This window comes from Triturus cristatus, chromosome 8, assembly GCF_964204655.1.
Source record: "Triturus cristatus chromosome 8, aTriCri1.1, whole genome shotgun sequence".
NCBI classification, from domain to species: domain Eukaryota; kingdom Metazoa; phylum Chordata; class Amphibia; order Caudata; family Salamandridae; genus Triturus; species Triturus cristatus.
This window is the reverse complement of record NC_140591.1, coordinates 735,731,930-735,746,269: the sequence shown is the minus strand read 5'-3', so window position 1 is coordinate 735,746,269 and position 14,340 is coordinate 735,731,930. Positions and strand designations below refer to the sequence as shown.

Genomic DNA, 14,340 nt, shown 5'->3' with positions numbered 1-14,340 from the left:
ATTTCTTTCATGCAACCTGCCCGACATCCCTAGCTGAACGCTCGTACATGCCATGCAAGACCAGATGTTTGGTATTAGCTCAGACTGGGCAGGGCTGAAGCATGAGACTCTAGCAAAGAATTATCCACTACTGCAAAGAAAAAATTGATGTTGGTTTTGAAACGCAAACTTCAAAACAACTTGAAAAGAGTACCAAGAAAAGGGCTCGTCCGGGATTTGAACCCGGGACCTCTCGCACCCAAAGCGAGAATCATACCCCTCGACCAACGAGCCCTCAAAATCCTCTTACCTCTCAAAAGCTAATACCGGCTCTAAGCCCGCAATGAAGATCATGCTGGTATCTTTATGATGCTTGGTCTGTGAATACGCATGAAAGTCAGTCTCAACTTACCCTTTCTCAAACGATAGCACTATCATTTACAAGTGTCTCCTTTTATTCCGTCCCAGCTTTGGACACGTCTTACAGGAAGTCAGCCCTTATTTATATATTTCTTCAGTGGCTGAAGCTTAATGAGAAAGAGTAACAAGTTGTTCATAACAACATAAGAAACACATTGTGCATTTTCTCTTAAATACTCCTTCACTTTGTGCCAAAAGAAATACCAAGGTGAATACCTAGGCCACAGATTCAAGCTAAAGATCTTCCTGCTGAATGCAAGGCGCAATAAAAACTGCATATCGCTGGACTAAAGCATTCCTTGCATAGCCTCTAACATCATAACATAACTGAGCTGCTAGCAGCAAGCTAACCAATACCTTTCTGAAATGAGAATGACATGTGCTTATCTGCTCAATCAGTGCTCAATCAGGCTCGATCAGGCGAGATTTAGAAAAGGTGGAAAGGGTCCAAGTGGATGCCCCTTCCTTTTTAGGGTGGGTCCTGCTGACTATCATAGGATTGCTTGTAAAAGTGGCCAGGGTCAGAGGAAAAGCTGCCAACACTTCTTAGCGTTCTCTATAGATGCAGCCATTTTCTGTGACTGTAATTTCGGCCTTTTCCCAGAAGTCTCTATTCTGCCTATGCAAATTAACAAAAGCAGTGCTTATTCCTCACTTGCTCAAATGTCCTTCCTGTCCAGAAAGCTCTGATTAAGCATGCTTATTTTCTTTTTCTGGGATATTTTAAATTGTTTCGCTGTCCAGTCTGTGGCAGTAGAAAGCTGCTTATGATGCCAGGTTTTGATGAATCCCCAAGGTACAAGTACAGAGGAATATATCAGTCTCTAGGATATGGAACTTTTAGCTAACACATCACAATATGTGATGCTTGCCAAGAAAACACTACATTCTGGAGCGCTGATGATCAGAACATTCTGCTCCTGAAGGATAGAAAAGACAGCTTGATTGAAATAAAGTCTGTTTATATTGACGCTCTCTCTCTCCCTATATATACATACATGCATACACACACACACACAGGTATGTCATGCATTTCTTCAGATTTGTTTCAACCATTTACCATTTATTGGAGAATCCCTACTTTTCAAGTGACTGCAAATGAAGTCATCTCTGGCACTTTTTGTGCAAAGTAAGAGACACACATGACACCTTTTTATAAAAGTCATCGGTTTCTTTGTTACTGTGTACTTTCAAAGCATGGGGCTTTCACACGTCAGGTAAACCTGATTACCACTACACAACAAAAGCAGATGCAGCTTTCTTATCTATGTCGTGATAGAACAGTTGTGAATTGAGTAGAAGAAGGGCCCTGATGTGATACTTATTACATGCAGCCTGTAAGATAGTCAAACATGCAGGCTAGGAAGGAAGATGCAAATATCAATGTATTAGAAAAACACCTAAAGGCGAGTGATATGCTTTCATTCATGCATGGCTAGGAAAAATCGCCATACTGTTGCAAACATTCTTACACCACCAACTGGAAATAAATGATTCTGACATTAAACGTAAAGGTGACAATGCATTTGTATCATCACCCTGAGAAGGATCATCTTGGAATTGAGCCGAGGGCCTCTGCACTCAAAGCCAGAAACACTCCACTAAAATAAGATTCCTGTTGGTGCCAACAATTCTCCATGTTAATGCTTGTTCTAGGTGAGCAGTGAACCGATTGCAGGGCTCTTTTGAAAGCAAGGTCTGAGAACCAACAGATACATCCACACGCCGATTACTTTAGTGTTTTGAGAGAATTCCCTTTCTTGGAACGAGATTGCATGAAATAATCTTCAGGGCTTGGACAATTCCATGGCAAAACGGCACCTATCAACATTGTAGCCAACACAATATAACAACTGTTTCTGCCCGGTTTCGAACCGGGGACCTTTCGCGTGTGAGGCGAACGTGATAACCACTACACTACAGAAACAGATACCTACAGTTGATTTTTCTGTAATGAAACTGCTCCGAACTGGCTATTCCATGGGCCTCTGGCTTTAGATTTCTTTCATGCAACCTGCCCGACATCCCTAGCTGAACGCTCGTACATGCCATGCAAGACCAGATGTTTGGTATTAGCTCAGACTGGGCAGGGCTGAAGCATGAGACTCTAGCAAAGAATTATCCACTACTGCAAAGAAAAAATTGATGTTGGTTTTGAAACGCAAACTTCAAAACAACTTGAAAAGAGTACCAAGAAAAGGGCTCGTCCGGGATTTGAACCCGGGACCTCTCGCACCCAAAGCGAGAATCATACCCCTAGACCAACGAGCCCTCAAAATCCTCTTACCTCTCAAAAGCTAATACCGGCTCTAAGCCCGCAATGAAGATCATGCTGGTATCTTTATGATGCTTGGTCTGTGAATACGCATGAAAGTCAGTCTCAACTTACCCTTTCTCAAACGATAGCACTATCATTTACAAGTGTCTCCTTTTATTCCGTCCCAGCTTTGGACACGTCTTACAGGAAGTCAGCCCTTATTTATATATTTCTTCAGTGGCTGAAGCTTAATGAGAAAGAGTAACAAGTTGTTCATAACAACATAAGAAACACATTGTGCATTTTCTCTTAAATACTCCTTCACTTTGTGCCAAAAGAAATACCAAGGTGAATACCTAGGCCACAGATTCAAGCTAAAGATCTTCCTGCTGAATGCAAGGCGCATTAAAAACTGCATATCGCTGGACTAAAGCATTCCTTGCATAGCCTCTAACATCATAACATAACTGAGCTGCTAGCAGCAAGCTAACCAATACCTTTCTGAAATGAGAATGACATGTGCTTATCTGCTCAATCAGTGCTCAATCAGGCTCGATCAGGCGAGATTTAGAAAAGGTGGAAAGGGTCCAAGTGGATGCCCCTTCCTTTTTAGGGTGGGTCCTGCTGACTATCATAGGATTGCTTGTAAAAGTGGCCAGGGTCAGAGGAAAAGCTGCCAACACTTCTTAGCGTTCTCTATAGATGCAGCCATTTTCTGTGACTGTAATTTCGGCCTTTTCCCAGAAGTCTCTATTCTGCCTATGCAAATTAACAAAAGCAGTGCTTATTCCTCACTTGCTCAAATGTCCTTCCTGTCCAGAAAGCTCTGATTAAGCATGCTTATTTTCTTTTTCTGGGATATTTTAAATTGTTTCGCTGTCCAGTCTGTGGCAGTAGAAAGCTGCTTATGATGCCAGGTTTTGATGAATCCCCAAGGTACAAGTACAGAGGAATATATCAGTCTCTAGGATATGGAACTTTTAGCTAACACATCACAATATGTGATGCTTGCCAAGAAAACACTACATTCTGGAGCGCTGATGATCAGAACATTCTGCTCCTGAAGGATAGAAAAGACAGCTTGATTGAAATAAAGTCTGTTTATATTGACGCTCTCTCTCTCCCTATATATACATACATGCATACACACACACACACAGGTATGTCATGCATTTCTTCAGATTTGTTTCAACCATTTACCATTTATTGGAGAATCCCTACTTTTCAAGTGACTGCAAATGAAGTCATCTCTGGCACTTTTTGTGCAAAGTAAGAGACACACATGACACCTTTTTATAAAAGTCATCGGTTTCTTTGTTACTGTGTACTTTCAAAGCATGGGGCTTTCACACGTCAGGTAAACCTGATTACCACTACACAACAAAAGCAGATGCAGCTTTCTTATCTATGTCGTGATAGAACAGTTGTGAATTGAGTAGAAGAAGGGCCCTGATGTGATACTTATTACATGCAGCCTGTAAGATAGTCAAACATGCAGGCTAGGAAGGAAGATGCAAATATCAATGTATTAGAAAAACACCTAAAGGCGAGTGATATGCTTTCATTCATGCATGGCTAGGAAAAATCGCCATACTGTTGCAAACATTCTTACACCACCAACTAGAAATAAATGATTCTGACATTAAACGTAAAGGTGACAATGCATTTGTATCATCACCCTGAGAAGGATCATCTTGGAATTGAGCCGAGGGCCTCTGCACTCAAAGCCAGAAACACTCCACTAAAATAAGATTCCTGTTGGTGCCAACAATTCTCCATGTTAATGCTTGTTCTAGGTGAGCAGTGAACCGATTGCAGGGCTCTTTTGAAAGCAAGGTCTGAGAACCAACAGATACATCCACACGCCGATTACTTTAGTGTTTTGAGAGAATTCCCTTTCTTGGAACGAGATTGCATGAAATAATCTTCAGGGCTTGGACAATTCCATGGCAAAACGGCACCTATCAACATTGTAGCCAACACAATATAACAACTGTTTCTGCCCGGTTTCGAACCGGGGACCTTTCGCGTGTGAGGCGAACGTGATAACCACTACACTACAGAAACAGATACCTACAGTTGATTTTTCTGTAATGAAACTGCTCCGAACTGGCTATTCCATGGGCCTCTGGCTTTAGATTTCTTTCATGCAACCTGCCCGACATCCCTAGCTGAACGCTCGTACATGCCATGCAAGACCAGATGTTTGGTATTAGCTCAGACTGGGCAGGGCTGAAGCATGAGACTCTAGCAAAGAATTATCCACTACTGCAAAGAAAAAATTGATGTTGGTTTTGAAACGCAAACTTCAAAACAACTTGAAAAGAGTACCAAGAAAAGGGCTCGTCCGGGATTTGAACCCGGGACCTCTCGCACCCAAAGCGAGAATCATACCCCTAGACCAACGAGCCCTCAAAATCCTCTTACCTCTCAAAAGCTAATACCGGCTCTAAGCCCGCAATGAAGATCATGCTGGTATCTTTATGATGCTTGGTCTGTGAATACGCATGAAAGTCAGTCTCAACTTACCCTTTCTCAAACGATAGCACTATCATTTACAAGTGTCTCCTTTTATTCCGTCCCAGCTTTGGACACGTCTTACAGGAAGTCAGCCCTTATTTATATATTTCTTCAGTGGCTGAAGCTTAATGAGAAAGAGTAACAAGTTGTTCATAACAACATAAGAAACACATTGTGCATTTTCTCTTAAATACTCCTTCACTTTGTGCCAAAAGAAATACCAAGGTGAATACCTAGGCCACAGATTCAAGCTAAAGATCTTCCTGCTGAATGCAAGGCGCATTAAAAACTGCATATCGCTGGACTAAAGCATTCCTTGCATAGCCTCTAACATCATAACATAACTGAGCTGCTAGCAGCAAGCTAACCAATACCTTTCTGAAATGAGAATGACATGTGCTTATCTGCTCAATCAGTGCTCAATCAGGCTCGATCAGGCGAGATTTAGAAAAGGTGGAAAGGGTCCAAGTGGATGCCCCTTCCTTTTTAGGGTGGGTCCTGCTGACTATCATAGGATTGCTTGTAAAAGTGGCCAGGGTCAGAGGAAAAGCTGCCAACACTTCTTAGCGTTCTCTATAGATGCAGCCATTTTCTGTGACTGTAATTTCGGCCTTTTCCCAGAAGTCTCTATTCTGCCTATGCAAATTAACAAAAGCAGTGCTTATTCCTCACTTGCTCAAATGTCCTTCCTGTCCAGAAAGCTCTGATTAAGCATGCTTATTTTCTTTTTCTGGGATATTTTAAATTGTTTCGCTGTCCAGTCTGTGGCAGTAGAAAGCTGCTTATGATGCCAGGTTTTGATGAATCCCCAAGGTACAAGTACAGAGGAATATATCAGTCTCTAGGATATGGAACTTTTAGCTAACACATCACAATATGTGATGCTTGCCAAGAAAACACTACATTCTGGAGCGCTGATGATCAGAACATTCTGCTCCTGAAGGATAGAAAAGACAGCTTGATTGAAATAAAGTCTGTTTATATTGACGCTCTCTCTCTCCCTATATATACATACATGCATACACACACACACACAGGTATGTCATGCATTTCTTCAGATTTGTTTCAACCATTTACCATTTATTGGAGAATCCCTACTTTTCAAGTGACTGCAAATGAAGTCATCTCTGGCACTTTTTGTGCAAAGTAAGAGACACACATGACACCTTTTTATAAAAGTCATCGGTTTCTTTGTTACTGTGTACTTTCAAAGCATGGGGCTTTCACACGTCAGGTAAACCTGATTACCACTACACAACAAAAGCAGATGCAGCTTTCTTATCTATGTCGTGATAGAACAGTTGTGAATTGAGTAGAAGAAGGGCCCTGATGTGATACTTATTACATGCAGCCTGTAAGATAGTCAAACATGCAGGCTAGGAAGGAAGATGCAAATATCAATGTATTAGAAAAACACCTAAAGGCGAGTGATATGCTTTCATTCATGCATGGCTAGGAAAAATCGCCATACTGTTGCAAACATTCTTACACCACCAACTGGAAATAAATGATTCTGACATTAAACGTAAAGGTGACAATGCATTTGTATCATCACCCTGAGAAGGATCATCTTGGAATTGAGCCGAGGGCCTCTGCACTCAAAGCCAGAAACACTCCACTAAAATAAGATTCCTGTTGGTGCCAACAATTCTCCATGTTAATGCTTGTTCTAGGTGAGCAGTGAACCGATTGCAGGGCTCTTTTGAAAGCAAGGTCTGAGAACCAACAGATACATCCACACGCCGATTACTTTAGTGTTTTGAGAGAATTCCCTTTCTTGGAACGAGATTGCATGAAATAATCTTCAGGGCTTGGACAATTCCATGGCAAAACGGCACCTATCAACATTGTAGCCAACACAATATAACAACTGTTTCTGCCCGGTTTCGAACCGGGGACCTTTCGCGTGTGAGGCGAACGTGATAACCACTACACTACAGAAACAGATACCTACAGTTGATTTTTCTGTAATGAAACTGCTCCGAACTGGCTATTCCATGGGCCTCTGGCTTTAGATTTCTTTCATGCAACCTGCCCGACATCCCTAGCTGAACGCTCGTACATGCCATGCAAGACCAGATGTTTGGTATTAGCTCAGACTGGGCAGGGCTGAAGCATGAGACTCTAGCAAAGAATTATCCACTACTGCAAAGAAAAAATTGATGTTGGTTTTGAAACGCAAACTTCAAAACAACTTGAAAAGAGTACCAAGAAAAGGGCTCGTCCGGGATTTGAACCCGGGACCTCTCGCACCCAAAGCGAGAATCATACCCCTAGACCAACGAGCCCTCAAAATCCTCTTACCTCTCAAAAGCTAATACCGGCTCTAAGCCCGCAATGAAGATCATGCTGGTATCTTTATGATGCTTGGTCTGTGAATACGCATGAAAGTCAGTCTCAACTTACCCTTTCTCAAACGATAGCACTATCATTTACAAGTGTCTCCTTTTATTCCGTCCCAGCTTTGGACACGTCTTACAGGAAGTCAGCCCTTATTTATATATTTCTTCAGTGGCTGAAGCTTAATGAGAAAGAGTAACAAGTTGTTCATAACAACATAAGAAACACATTGTGCATTTTCTCTTAAATACTCCTTCACTTTGTGCCAAAAGAAATACCAAGGTGAATACCTAGGCCACAGATTCAAGCTAAAGATCTTCCTGCTGAATGCAAGGCGCATTAAAAACTGCATATCGCTGGACTAAAGCATTCCTTGCATAGCCTCTAACATCATAACATAACTGAGCTGCTAGCAGCAAGCTAACCAATACCTTTCTGAAATGAGAATGACATGTGCTTATCTGCTCAATCAGTGCTCAATCAGGCTCGATCAGGCGAGATTTAGAAAAGGTGGAAAGGGTCCAAGTGGATGCCCCTTCCTTTTTAGGGTGGGTCCTGCTGACTATCATAGGATTGCTTGTAAAAGTGGCCAGGGTCAGAGGAAAAGCTGCCAACACTTCTTAGCGTTCTCTATAGATGCAGCCATTTTCTGTGACTGTAATTTCGGCCTTTTCCCAGAAGTCTCTATTCTGCCTATGCAAATTAACAAAAGCAGTGCTTATTCCTCACTTGCTCAAATGTCCTTCCTGTCCAGAAAGCTCTGATTAAGCATGCTTATTTTCTTTTTCTGGGATATTTTAAATTGTTTCGCTGTCCAGTCTGTGGCAGTAGAAAGCTGCTTATGATGCCAGGTTTTGATGAATCCCCAAGGTACAAGTACAGAGGAATATATCAGTCTCTAGGATATGGAACTTTTAGCTAACACATCACAATATGTGATGCTTGCCAAGAAAACACTACATTCTGGAGCGCTGATGATCAGAACATTCTGCTCCTGAAGGATAGAAAAGACAGCTTGATTGAAATAAAGTCTGTTTATATTGACGCTCTCTCTCTCCCTATATATACATACATGCATACACACACACACACAGGTATGTCATGCATTTCTTCAGATTTGTTTCAACCATTTACCATTTATTGGAGAATCCCTACTTTTCAAGTGACTGCAAATGAAGTCATCTCTGGCACTTTTTGTGCAAAGTAAGAGACACACATGACACCTTTTTATAAAAGTCATCGGTTTCTTTGTTACTGTGTACTTTCAAAGCATGGGGCTTTCACACGTCAGGTAAACCTGATTACCACTACACAACAAAAGCAGATGCAGCTTTCTTATCTATGTCGTGATAGAACAGTTGTGAATTGAGTAGAAGAAGGGCCCTGATGTGATACTTATTACATGCAGCCTGTAAGATAGTCAAACATGCAGGCTAGGAAGGAAGATGCAAATATCAATGTATTAGAAAAACACCTAAAGGCGAGTGATATGCTTTCATTCATGCATGGCTAGGAAAAATCGCCATACTGTTGCAAACATTCTTACACCACCAACTGGAAATAAATGATTCTGACATTAAACGTAAAGGTGACAATGCATTTGTATCATCACCCTGAGAAGGATCATCTTGGAATTGAGCCGAGGGCCTCTGCACTCAAAGCCAGAAACACTCCACTAAAATAAGATTCCTGTTGGTGCCAACAATTCTCCATGTTAATGCTTGTTCTAGGTGAGCAGTGAACCGATTGCAGGGCTCTTTTGAAAGCAAGGTCTGAGAACCAACAGATACATCCACACGCCGATTACTTTAGTGTTTTGAGAGAATTCCCTTTCTTGGAACGAGATTGCATGAAATAATCTTCAGGGCTTGGACAATTCCATGGCAAAACGGCACCTATCAACATTGTAGCCAACACAATATAACAACTGTTTCTGCCCGGTTTCGAACCGGGGACCTTTCGCGTGTGAGGCGAACGTGATAACCACTACACTACAGAAACAGATACCTACAGTTGATTTTTCTGTAATGAAACTGCTCCGAACTGGCTATTCCATGGGCCTCTGGCTTTAGATTTCTTTCATGCAACCTGCCCGACATCCCTAGCTGAACGCTCGTACATGCCATGCAAGACCAGATGTTTGGTATTAGCTCAGACTGGGCAGGGCTGAAGCATGAGACTCTAGCAAAGAATTATCCACTACTGCAAAGAAAAAATTGATGTTGGTTTTGAAACGCAAACTTCAAAACAACTTGAAAAGAGTACCAAGAAAAGGGCTCGTCCGGGATTTGAACCCGGGACCTCTCGCACCCAAAGCGAGAATCATACCCCTCGACCAACGAGCCCTCAAAATCCTCTTACCTCTCAAAAGCTAATACCGGCTCTAAGCCCGCAATGAAGATCATGCTGGTATCTTTATGATGCTTGGTCTGTGAATACGCATGAAAGTCAGTCTCAACTTACCCTTTCTCAAACGATAGCACTATCATTTACAAGTGTCTCCTTTTATTCCGTCCCAGCTTTGGACACGTCTTACAGGAAGTCAGCCCTTATTTATATATTTCTTCAGTGGCTGAAGCTTAATGAGAAAGAGTAACAAGTTGTTCATAACAACATAAGAAACACATTGTGCATTTTCTCTTAAATACTCCTTCACTTTGTGCCAAAAGAAATACCAAGGTGAATACCTAGGCCACAGATTCAAGCTAAAGATCTTCCTGCTGAATGCAAGGCGCAATAAAAACTGCATATCGCTGGACTAAAGCATTCCTTGCATAGCCTCTAACATCATAACATAACTGAGCTGCTAGCAGCAAGCTAACCAATACCTTTCTGAAATGAGAATGACATGTGCTTATCTGCTCAATCAGTGCTCAATCAGGCTCGATCAGGCGAGATTTAGAAAAGGTGGAAAGGGTCCAAGTGGATGCCCCTTCCTTTTTAGGGTGGGTCCTGCTGACTATCATAGGATTGCTTGTAAAAGTGGCCAGGGTCAGAGGAAAAGCTGCCAACACTTCTTAGCGTTCTCTATAGATGCAGCCATTTTCTGTGACTGTAATTTCGGCCTTTTCCCAGAAGTCTCTATTCTGCCTATGCAAATTAACAAAAGCAGTGCTTATTCCTCACTTGCTCAAATGTCCTTCCTGTCCAGAAAGCTCTGATTAAGCATGCTTATTTTCTTTTTCTGGGATATTTTAAATTGTTTCGCTGTCCAGTCTGTGGCAGTAGAAAGCTGCTTATGATGCCAGGTTTTGATGAATCCCCAAGGTACAAGTACAGAGGAATATATCAGTCTCTAGGATATGGAACTTTTAGCTAACACATCACAATATGTGATGCTTGCCAAGAAAACACTACATTCTGGAGCGCTGATGATCAGAACATTCTGCTCCTGAAGGATAGAAAAGACAGCTTGATTGAAATAAAGTCTGTTTATATTGACGCTCTCTCTCTCCCTATATATACATACATGCATACACACACACACACAGGTATGTCATGCATTTCTTCAGATTTGTTTCAACCATTTACCATTTATTGGAGAATCCCTACTTTTCAAGTGACTGCAAATGAAGTCATCTCTGGCACTTTTTGTGCAAAGTAAGAGACACACATGACACCTTTTTATAAAAGTCATCGGTTTCTTTGTTACTGTGTACTTTCAAAGCATGGGGCTTTCACACGTCAGGTAAACCTGATTACCACTACACAACAAAAGCAGATGCAGCTTTCTTATCTATGTCGTGATAGAACAGTTGTGAATTGAGTAGAAGAAGGGCCCTGATGTGATACTTATTACATGCAGCCTGTAAGATAGTCAAACATGCAGGCTAGGAAGGAAGATGCAAATATCAATGTATTAGAAAAACACCTAAAGGCGAGTGATATGCTTTCATTCATGCATGGCTAGGAAAAATCGCCATACTGTTGCAAACATTCTTACACCACCAACTGGAAATAAATGATTCTGACATTAAACGTAAAGGTGACAATGCATTTGTATCATCACCCTGAGAAGGATCATCTTGGAATTGAGCCGAGGGCCTCTGCACTCAAAGCCAGAAACACTCCACTAAAATAAGATTCCTGTTGGTGCCAACAATTCTCCATGTTAATGCTTGTTCTAGGTGAGCAGTGAACCGATTGCAGGGCTCTTTTGAAAGCAAGGTCTGAGAACCAACAGATACATCCACACGCCGATTACTTTAGTGTTTTGAGAGAATTCCCTTTCTTGGAACGAGATTGCATGAAATAATCTTCAGGGCTTGGACAATTCCATGGCAAAACGGCACCTATCAACATTGTAGCCAACACAATATAACAACTGTTTCTGCCCGGTTTCGAACCGGGGACCTTTCGCGTGTGAGGCGAACGTGATAACCACTACACTACAGAAACAGATACCTACAGTTGATTTTTCTGTAATGAAACTGCTCCGAACTGGCTATTCCATGGGCCTCTGGCTTTAGATTTCTTTCATGCAACCTGCCCGACATCCCTAGCTGAACGCTCGTACATGCCATGCAAGACCAGATGTTTGGTATTAGCTCAGACTGGGCAGGGCTGAAGCATGAGACTCTAGCAAAGAATTATCCACTACTGCAAAGAAAAAATTGATGTTGGTTTTGAAACGCAAACTTCAAAACAACTTGAAAAGAGTACCAAGAAAAGGGCTCGTCCGGGATTTGAACCCGGGACCTCTCGCACCCAAAGCGAGAATCATACCCCTAGACCAACGAGCCCTCAAAATCCTCTTACCTCTCAAAAGCTAATACCGGCTCTAAGCCCGCAATGAAGATCATGCTGGTATCTTTATGATGCTTGGTCTGTGAATACGCATGAAAGTCAGTCTCAACTTACCCTTTCTCAAACGATAGCACTATCATTTACAAGTGTCTCCTTTTATTCCGTCCCAGCTTTGGACACGTCTTACAGGAAGTCAGCCCTTATTTATATATTTCTTCAGTGGCTGAAGCTTAATGAGAAAGAGTAACAAGTTGTTCATAACAACATAAGAAACACATTGTGCATTTTCTCTTAAATACTCCTTCACTTTGTGCCAAAAGAAATACCAAGGTGAATACCTAGGCCACAGATTCAAGCTAAAGATCTTCCTGCTGAATGCAAGGCGCATTAAAAACTGCATATCGCTGGACTAAAGCATTCCTTGCATAGCCTCTAACATCATAACATAACTGAGCTGCTAGCAGCAAGCTAACCAATACCTTTCTGAAATGAGAATGACATGTGCTTATCTGCTCAATCAGTGCTCAATCAGGCTCGATCAGGCGAGATTTAGAAAAGGTGGAAAGGGTCCAAGTGGATGCCCCTTCCTTTTTAGGGTGGGTCCTGCTGACTATCATAGGATTGCTTGTAAAAGTGGCCAGGGTCAGAGGAAAAGCTGCCAACACTTCTTAGCGTTCTCTATAGATGCAGCCATTTTCTGTGACTGTAATTTCGGCCTTTTCCCAGAAGTCTCTATTCTGCCTATGCAAATTAACAAAAGCAGTGCTTATTCCTCACTTGCTCAAATGTCCTTCCTGTCCAGAAAGCTCTGATTAAGCATGCTTATTTTCTTTTTCTGGGATATTTTAAATTGTTTCGCTGTCCAGTCTGTGGCAGTAGAAAGCTGCTTATGATGCCAGGTTTTGATGAATCCCCAAGGTACAAGTACAGAGGAATATATCAGTCTCTAGGATATGGAACTTTTAGCTAACACATCACAATATGTGATGCTTGCCAAGAAAACACTACATTCTGGAGCGCTGATGATCAGAACATTCTGCTCCTGAAGGATAGAAAAGACAGCTTGATTGAAATAAAGTCTGTTTATATTGACGCTCTCTCTCTCCCTATATATACATACATGCATACACACACACACACAGGTATGTCATGCATTTCTTCAGATTTGTTTCAACCATTTACCATTTATTGGAGAATCCCTACTTTTCAAGTGACTGCAAATGAAGTCATCTCTGGCACTTTTTGTGCAAAGTAAGAGACACACATGACACCTTTTTATAAAAGTCATCGGTTTCTTTGTTACTGTGTACTTTCAAAGCATGGGGCTTTCACACGTCAGGTAAACCTGATTACCACTACACAACAAAAGCAGATGCAGCTTTCTTATCTATGTCGTGATAGAACAGTTGTGAATTGAGTAGAAGAAGGGCCCTGATGTGATACTTATTACATGCAGCCTGTAAGATAGTCAAACATGCAGGCTAGGAAGGAAGATGCAAATATCAATGTATTAGAAAAACACCTAAAGGCGAGTGATATGCTTTCATTCATGCATGGCTAGGAAAAATCGCCATACTGTTGCAAACATTCTTACACCACCAACTGGAAATAAATGATTCTGACATTAAACGTAAAGGTGACAATGCATTTGTATCATCACCCTGAGAAGGATCATCTTGGAATTGAGCCGAGGGCCTCTGCACTCAAAGCCAGAAACACTCCACTAAAATAAGATTCCTGTTGGTGCCAACAATTCTCCATGTTAATGCTTGTTCTAGGTGAGCAGTGAACCGATTGCAGGGCTCTTTTGAAAGCAAGGTCTGAGAACCAACAGATACATCCACACGCCGATTACTTTAGTGTTTTGAGAGAATTCCCTTTCTTGGAACGAGATTGCATGAAATAATCTTCAGGGCTTGGACAATTCCATGGCAAAACGGCACCTATCAACATTGTAGCCAACACAATATAACAACTGTTTCTGCCCGGTTTCGAACCGGGGACCTTTCGCGTGTGAGGCGAACGTGATAACCACTACACTACAGAAACAGATACCTACAGTTGATTTTTCTGTAATG

The 14,340-nt window shown here is 41.7% G+C and overlaps 10 non-coding genes across 10 annotated transcripts; all 10 read right to left on the bottom strand.

Annotated features, from left to right (window-relative positions):
• Positions 1-2,253: 2,253 nt before the first annotated feature.
• On the bottom strand, positions 2,254-2,326 carry TRNAV-CAC (transfer RNA valine (anticodon CAC)). Its single transcript has one exon. It is a non-coding gene; the product is annotated as a tRNA-Val (tRNA).
• A 272-nt stretch (positions 2,327-2,598) lies between these two features.
• On the bottom strand, positions 2,599-2,670 carry TRNAP-UGG (transfer RNA proline (anticodon UGG)). Its single transcript has one exon. It is a non-coding gene; the product is annotated as a tRNA-Pro (tRNA).
• Positions 2,671-4,650: 1,980 nt separating this feature from the next.
• On the bottom strand, positions 4,651-4,723 carry TRNAV-CAC (transfer RNA valine (anticodon CAC)). The gene has a single exon. It is a non-coding gene; the product is annotated as a tRNA-Val (tRNA).
• A 272-nt stretch (positions 4,724-4,995) lies between these two features.
• Positions 4,996-5,067, bottom strand: TRNAP-UGG (transfer RNA proline (anticodon UGG)). Its single transcript has one exon. It is a non-coding gene; the product is annotated as a tRNA-Pro (tRNA).
• Positions 5,068-7,047: 1,980 nt separating this feature from the next.
• Positions 7,048-7,120, bottom strand: TRNAV-CAC (transfer RNA valine (anticodon CAC)). Its single transcript has one exon. It is a non-coding gene; the product is annotated as a tRNA-Val (tRNA).
• A 272-nt stretch (positions 7,121-7,392) lies between these two features.
• Positions 7,393-7,464, bottom strand: TRNAP-UGG (transfer RNA proline (anticodon UGG)). The gene has a single exon. It is a non-coding gene; the product is annotated as a tRNA-Pro (tRNA).
• A 1,980-nt stretch (positions 7,465-9,444) lies between these two features.
• TRNAV-CAC (transfer RNA valine (anticodon CAC)) lies at positions 9,445-9,517 on the bottom strand. The gene has a single exon. It is a non-coding gene; the product is annotated as a tRNA-Val (tRNA).
• Positions 9,518-11,841: 2,324 nt separating this feature from the next.
• Positions 11,842-11,914, bottom strand: TRNAV-CAC (transfer RNA valine (anticodon CAC)). The gene has a single exon. It is a non-coding gene; the product is annotated as a tRNA-Val (tRNA).
• Positions 11,915-12,186: 272 nt separating this feature from the next.
• TRNAP-UGG (transfer RNA proline (anticodon UGG)) lies at positions 12,187-12,258 on the bottom strand. The gene has a single exon. It is a non-coding gene; the product is annotated as a tRNA-Pro (tRNA).
• A 1,980-nt stretch (positions 12,259-14,238) lies between these two features.
• Positions 14,239-14,311, bottom strand: TRNAV-CAC (transfer RNA valine (anticodon CAC)). The gene has a single exon. It is a non-coding gene; the product is annotated as a tRNA-Val (tRNA).
• Positions 14,312-14,340: the final 29 nt, after the last annotated feature.